Genomic DNA, 7311 nt, shown 5'->3' with positions numbered 1-7311 from the left:
GGGGAGGGAGGAGGCAGGGCTTTCCCAAAACATGTCTTCTGTGATCGCTCACCACCAAGCCGCCTGGCTGTAGCCTACAGGATTGCACCTACACTGCAGGAGGCCCATGTGAACCTCATCGAACTCGACTTTGTAACTCCACCCAGTGGTACAACGGGCACATTTGTTCAACCAATGTGTGTGCAGGGTACGCTGAAGGCAAGATCGACACCTGCCAGGTAACTTCCCTTCAGGTGCCCCTTTCCCTGTCAACACCTCTTTTGTGAATCCCTGAACTCCACTCCCTCCACGGCCCTGCTTCAGTGACCCTTTCCCTGGTCCCATCTTGTAGCAGTGAGGATGGGAGGTGATACCTGGGGCCCCTACAAAAAACCAGTCACCACACAGAGAGCTTAATCCCACCGTGACACAGAGATCATACCACCCGAACACCACCCTGGAAGAGAATGCTTACCTCTCCTCGCCAGAATACAAAACCTTCCAATCCACTTGTACACACATGCCCATGCATGCATAAAGCTTCATACGTGGACACATGGGTCGCTGATCATCCCTCCTCACTGCAAGGAGACCCGTGACAATCCATCCCCTTCTCACATCCACCTGAAGCTGTTGATACCAACTCAAAATTTACCACCACCACTTGTCTTCATGGAAGCAAGAAGCCATGTGACTGAACAAACTGTACTTCCAGAGCCTATGGCCCTTCTGGGCAGGGACAAAGTGGCTCAGACACAGAGTGACTTCTGTGTCATTCTGGGCAGGGGGACAGCGGCGGGCCTGTCATGTGCAGAAACAATGTGGCAAACACCTATGTGGTCGTGGGAGTCACAAGCTGGGGGTAGCCTGTGCCCGAACAAAGAGCCCCGGAGTCTACACGGCCACCTGGCCCTATCTGAATTGGACTGCTTCCAAGATCGGTTCTAATGCCTTGCACATGGCTCAATCGCCCACCCCTCCCCATCCGACTTCTCAAGCAATCCCGGCTAGACAACCCTCTACCTGCCATTCTGCTCGCTCTCCTTGGTACTTCCAACGCCCTACTCGACGTCCTCCCAGTCCCCCTGCATCTCGACCTCGACCTCGACCCAAACCCCTGGCGCCAACACCAGCCCCAACCCCACCTGCTCCCCCACTTATCACTAAAGCTCCCCAAGTACTTTATGTTGCCAAGCGACTACAGCAACTCACAGAGATCTTGAAGGGGAAGATCTTTTCTAATGAAAAGGGGTATTACAAAATGAAGACAACAGATCTCCCAGAACAGACCGCTGCCTCCTGATCTGACCCCACTTCAAACAGACCCAGTGAGCCCTATACTCCCAAGAAAACAAAGATGAAATAAATATAAATTTAAATATAGATCTATAAAATATATCTATATCTATATCTATCTATCTATCTATCTATCTATCTATCTATCTATCTATCTATCTAACTATCTACCTAATCTATGAATGGATGATTTCCGGACTTCTTCCTACCTGCCCTCCCCGACTCAATCCAAACCGTCCCCCAGCAAATCTGTCTTCCTTCTGTCACCCTCCAACAGAGTGGAATTGTTTGTGTGTCAGGGGTCATTGTGGTTTCCTAAACCTTGATTTTTGAAGTTGGATCAATGCGATCTGTGGTGACAAGCCAGGTATGGTCTGGATCTCACACTCAGTGTCTCTGCTTTTTAAATCAGTACAGGTGGGCCCCGGAGCATTTCTGTGAGTTGAGCTGACTCAGAAGGAGGGGTGTGGGTCTGAGGCCATTGGAAGAATGACCCCAGTCTGAAGTTTTGTAGCGTGGCCATCTGATGCTCAGTCCACATGGCCAACCCCAGGCAGGAGTCTGCCCTCAACCAGAATTGCTTATGTCCATCGGTGAATTCTTGAGAAATAGATCGCCATGGCCTCAGGTCAACTGCCCACTCTGATCAGGGCCCAGATCAAGCCTAATGCTGGATTAGCCACTTGAGAATTAAAGATGGCAGGCTCCAGAATGAAACCCCCGGGCTCCTGGCTGGGCAGGTGCTGCACCAAACAACAGTCTCATACCTGTTCACCTGTTCATTGTGTGCACATGTTTCAAGGGCAAGATGGTCCTATGTTCCGGGTGCAAAGACAGATGGCATAGGGTACAGGAGCATGAGGGAGGAACTTTGGGTGAGGAAGACCAAGGACCCTGTATTTTCCTGCTGGGGCTGCAACAGGGACTGATGAAGCAGGCATGAGTATTTTCAGGATTCGTCAGTCTGTCTGGGTTCAAACAAACTCCTTGCTTTACCCCTCATCAGCTATGTCGCCTTGGGAATATGGCCAGAGGGTTGTGTGACAATGAAATTAGGACAGATGTGAAGATTTCAGAGCAGAGCGAGGCACAACATACATGCTTACAAATGTGGGCTCTAGAGCCACTGGTGATGAGATGCTGGGTAAACTTATACTTATGCAGGGGCACTCGGGTGTATATCGTTTGTGCACTTATGAGCCCTGGAATGCCTAGGCTACATAAGAGGACTTGCAAATTGATCTGGGTGGCCCATGGCTCTGTAGTGTATTAACATTTGATAAAATAAAAAAAAACAAATTTTATCTGCCTTCATTGAGAGCCAACATTACTAAGATTAGAATTGACATGTCCATGATTCCTTTCGTTGGCTTTGGACTGTCTCTTCTAAAGTCAGTTTCTTAATCTCCCTACTGGGTATATAAGCTTTGTACCCTGGTGTCAGACACCAGGTCCCCTCTAAACACTGAACAAAACTCAATGTCAGTCCCAGAGTGAGACAAACACCAAGCCATAGGCCACATGGTCCAAAGAGTAGAAACAGCCATGGCAGCAACTCAGGATCTGCCCTCACCCTTCCTGGGCAGTCCTGAACCCGGAGCTTGCAGGGGAGAATGGCGTGGCAAGATGTGCTCAGACTAGGGAGTAGGGGTGGGTGTGGAGGATTTGGGACAAATTTGGAGGAGCTATAGTACCAGTGGTTTCTTTCCACTTATAGATCATCCTTCCTCCTCAGAGCTTCCCAGGATCCAGAACGGATTCTCCTGGCACTCTCTCCTTTCACATGCTCAAATCCTTGTCCTTAGTTTTTCCCTTCTCTCCTCATTGGGCCTGTCATCTGTAGCTGACACTTGGGTCTCCTTCCTGGGGAGACAGGACTTATGCTCAGGGAACACTAATGGGAGGCCATGGATTGGGTAGAGCCTACACAATCCGATTGATGGTTTCTTGTGTATCTTCCGAAACTTTCCATGGCCACGAATAGATTTACATATAACACTCTTCTTATTTAGTCACTGTTCATACTACTCTGACTTCCTGTTTCATTTAGCTAATTAGAGTTATTTTCGTATTAGCACACAGGGACTCACCTTCTCAAAATTACGTTGTGCGATAGGGGTACTTTCAAGATATAGTGCCACATTTCCTTCCTGGGAGGGGTTATCTAGCCCCCTGCTTTAGCTTTCCCTCAATGTACTAATTTCCCCACATAAAAGCCAATACTGGTTTATATCAAATTCACTGATTTTTGCAAAACGAATAGATGTTCCAAATGTCATTTTTTTTAAATTATGAATGAAGTTGTTGACAAGTGAAGTGAGAATCTCTGATCTGCCTTCATATCCCTGTGGATACTCTAACACTGAAAATGGCTTACAGGTCCTGGAGCAGATACTGCTGCACACAGAGACAAGAAGAACAGGGGAAAACTGGACAGGCTGTACAATGAGCCAGCACCAAGGGGCATCTAGGAAACTGAGGGATATGCTCACTTTTTCTCTGTGGGATGGTTTAGGCAAATGATAAGTATTTTTCTAGAAAGCAAAATTCATAATCACTTTTATTGCTAGGAACATTAAGAAGAAGATTTGACGGTTGCTAAACCTGTGCACGTGGTAAAAGCCTGACTCCTGAGCATTCAGGAATAACAGACCTAAGATATGTGTAGGCACAATTTCTAAATGCGAATTTGATCCATATGAGCTATCTTTGTTTAAGATTATTTGTTTATTTATTGCTTTGAGAGAGAGAGAGAGATAGCAAGAGAGAGAGCATGTGCAGAGAGAAGATGCAGAGGCAGAGGGAGAAGCAGGCTCCCCACTGAGCAGGAAGCCCGATGTGGGACTTGATCCCTGGACTCTAAGATCATGACCTGAGCCAAAGGCAGATGTTTAACCGACTGAGCCACTCAGGCACCGCCAATATAAGAAATCTTATATTTGCAAGGAAAAAACTGGTCCCAATGGATATAATTTAGTACATTTTAAATGGTAGTGGAAAAAATAGAGGTAGTTCTTTAATGTTTAGAAAACTCATCAAGAAACAGAAATTAGCCTAATGGAGTTTTCTGCAGAAACTATATTCTTGGTAAAGAATCGTCAGTGACCTGCTTCTGTTCACTATAGTTGGGCCTGTGTACTTCTCTTGGGTAGGTACTCAGATAGTGGAATGGCTGGGTTATATGGCAGGTGTAAGTTTTGACATATGAATGCACCCAGGAAACCAGCACCACAATCAACATAGTGAACCTGTCCATCACTCCAAAGTCTTCCTTGGGGTACTCTGTAATCCCTCCAGCCCCTTCCCTCCCTGGCCCTAGGAACTTCTGGTCTGTTTCTCTCACTGTGTATCCGTTTGCATTTAAAAAATAAATTTAAGAAATGCAATCATACAGAGAGTGTTCTTTTTTTTTTTTTTTTTGGTCTAGCTTCTTTGGTCTAGCAGGCTCTCCACTGAGCAGGCAGCCCTGTGCGGGGCTCCGTCCCTGGACCCGGAGATCATGATCTGACCTGAAGGCAGAGGCTTAACAGACTGAGCCACCCAGGCGCCCTGGTATTTCTAAATATTTTACTAAAAAGAAATGAAAAGGCCACAAGCTATTCTGTTTGCCACTAATTCCTGCACCAAAAAGGAAAACACGACCCAGCTGCATTTATCCATGTCCCGGCATCTCAACATCAGTTTTAGGCATTTTCCTATATACTTTGTAAATGGCTTTAGTGCAATCAGCTCATTAATTTATGCAAATTAGGGAAACTGATTTATAATATCATCACCTTTAAAGGTATCTTCTATATATTACTTCCCCGCACCCCAAGATGCCCCGCAGATCTGTCACTAAGGTGAACGATGATACAATCAACTGTTTCAGGAGCCCAAAGCAGTCTGTAATTTTAGCTTCTAAATATGCAGTGATCTCAAACTTCTACCCGTGTAAACAAAAAGACTCAAGTGATCAAAAATCACCTTGTTGCCACGCTTGGGTGGCTTAATCCTTTCAGCGTCTGCCTTAGGCTCAGGTCGTGATCCCAGGGTCCGGGGATCAAGAGCCCCATGTCGGGCTCCCCACACAGCGGGGAGCCTCCTTCTCCCTCTGCCTTTGCTGCTCCCCCTGCTTGTGCTCTGTCTCTCAAATAATAAAATCTTTAAATAAAAATCACATAGTTAAAGAAAAATGTATCAGTATGAAGATATTTTAACTACAACTTTATTATGCCTTTCAAACTACAAGCTCTCTTTAAAATGACATCAAATTACAGTGCATACACACCTATAACAGCTTAGACTTGCTTAGAAACACGTCATTACATTAAAATAAATAACCTTCTAAATATTTCATAATTTAATTGGCTCTTAAATAGTTTTCCCAGGGAGAAAACAAGCATTCTGTGTTCTTAGAATTGGATATATAAGTGAACTGCTACTTATTCATTTAAATCCCGGAGAAACCTAAAGACAAAAGTTTTTTTTTCTAATCAATACAGATATACATGATCATCATCATTAATACAGTGAAAGGATGAAATGGTATAAACAGTCAATCTCTCATAAGTATGGTTGCAAAATAATCTAAATGGACAATGACTGACACTGACAGTCATTTCAAGGAAAGAAGAACCTAAGTCAAGAAAATGTTGAAGAATATGTACTTTGACACAGGAGTGAGAAGTATTAACCCAAAAATGAGACCTATGGAATGAAAAAGTCATTTTAGTTTGTCTTAAAAAAAATGGAGGGGCGCCTGGGTGACTCGGTCGTTAATCATCTGCCTTCGGCTCAGGTCATGGTCCCAAGGTCCTGGGATCGAGCCCATACATCTGGCTCCCTGCTCCGCGGGAAGCCTGCTTCCCACTCTCCCACTCCCCCTGCTTGTGTTCCTTTTCTTGCTTTGTCTCTCTCTGGCAAATAAATAAAATCTTTAAAAAAAATATATGGACAAAACATGGAAGAAGGAGGGAAACTAGATTATTTAGAATTGAGGTAGCTCTATAACAACATGGACTGGGGTACAATGATTTGGTCTCATGGATGAATAAATAAGACAGATGATTTCTCCCCAGTGGCCATTCATTAGTTTGCTTTTAGGAACCTGGAAGACATTGTCTTCTTTGAGTTCCAAATGTTCTGGTAAGTCTAGCTGTTTCTTAACTTACTCAGTATCACCTTGAATTGCTGAAGTAAGTGATTCTAAGAATCAAAGTTTTTTTTTTTTTTTCCGATCTGAAGCAGTCAAATGTGGACACATTGAAGATATCCCCAGGGAAGTCCTCTTTGACGGTATTCTTGGCATCAGTCTTCAAGGGGTTCTCCTAATCTTACAGTCTGGGTACCCACCTCTGCGCACCACCAGCAATGAACCTCTCCACTTGCAACACTGGCCCAATCGCAGTAAATGCCAGTGGGTACATAAACTGTAGGACTGCCACCTGTTTAGGAAAGTTAACTGTGCAGATGCCTAGCTACTTGGATCACCGTGCCTGATCCACATCCGGAGCAGCCTGGCCCCACCAGCAGAACTTGGCCAGTCACGTGGTAGGCACACAATGCAAGGGGTGGCACCTATGACAAACCTGTCTTATATTTTTCTGTCCCTTCTTCTCACCATTCCTGCATTCTTTTGTATTTGCCTTTTTGGTAGTGTAAATTTTTTAATTAAAATATAAATAACAAAGTTTACCATTTTAACTATTTCTAAGTGTACAATTCAGTGGCATTAAGGACATTCACAGTGTTGTGTGATCACCACCACTATCAATTCCAGAACTTTTTCATGATTCCAAACAGAAACTCTAACTATTAAGCAATAGCTCCCCATTCTGCCCTCCTGTGGGCTCTGGTAACCTTTATTCTACTTTCTATCCCTATGAATTTCCTATTCTAGATACCTCATGTAAGTGGAATCATACAATATTTGTCCTTTTTGTATCTGGCCTATTTCATTTAAAATATTTTCAAGGATCGTTAATATGGTACCATGTATCAGAACTCCATTCCTTTGCATGGCTGAATACTATTCCATTGTATGAATCTACAGCA

General features: G+C 44.4%; 1 pseudogene; it reads left to right on the top strand.

The window, feature by feature from the left end:
• The first annotated feature begins 59 nt into the window (after window positions 1-59).
• LOC112813801 (acrosin-like) lies at window positions 60-1282 on the top strand (annotated as a pseudogene).
• Window positions 1283-7311: the final 6029 nt, after the last annotated feature.

Source organism: Callorhinus ursinus, unplaced genomic scaffold (genome assembly GCF_003265705.2).
Source record: "Callorhinus ursinus isolate GAN/ISIS: 27379988/994484 unplaced genomic scaffold, GSC_fseal_2.0 scaffold1937, whole genome shotgun sequence".
NCBI classification, from domain to species: domain Eukaryota; kingdom Metazoa; phylum Chordata; class Mammalia; order Carnivora; family Otariidae; genus Callorhinus; species Callorhinus ursinus.
Note: the sequence above shows the minus strand (reverse complement) of the source record. Positions and strands in the feature narration are given on the sequence as shown.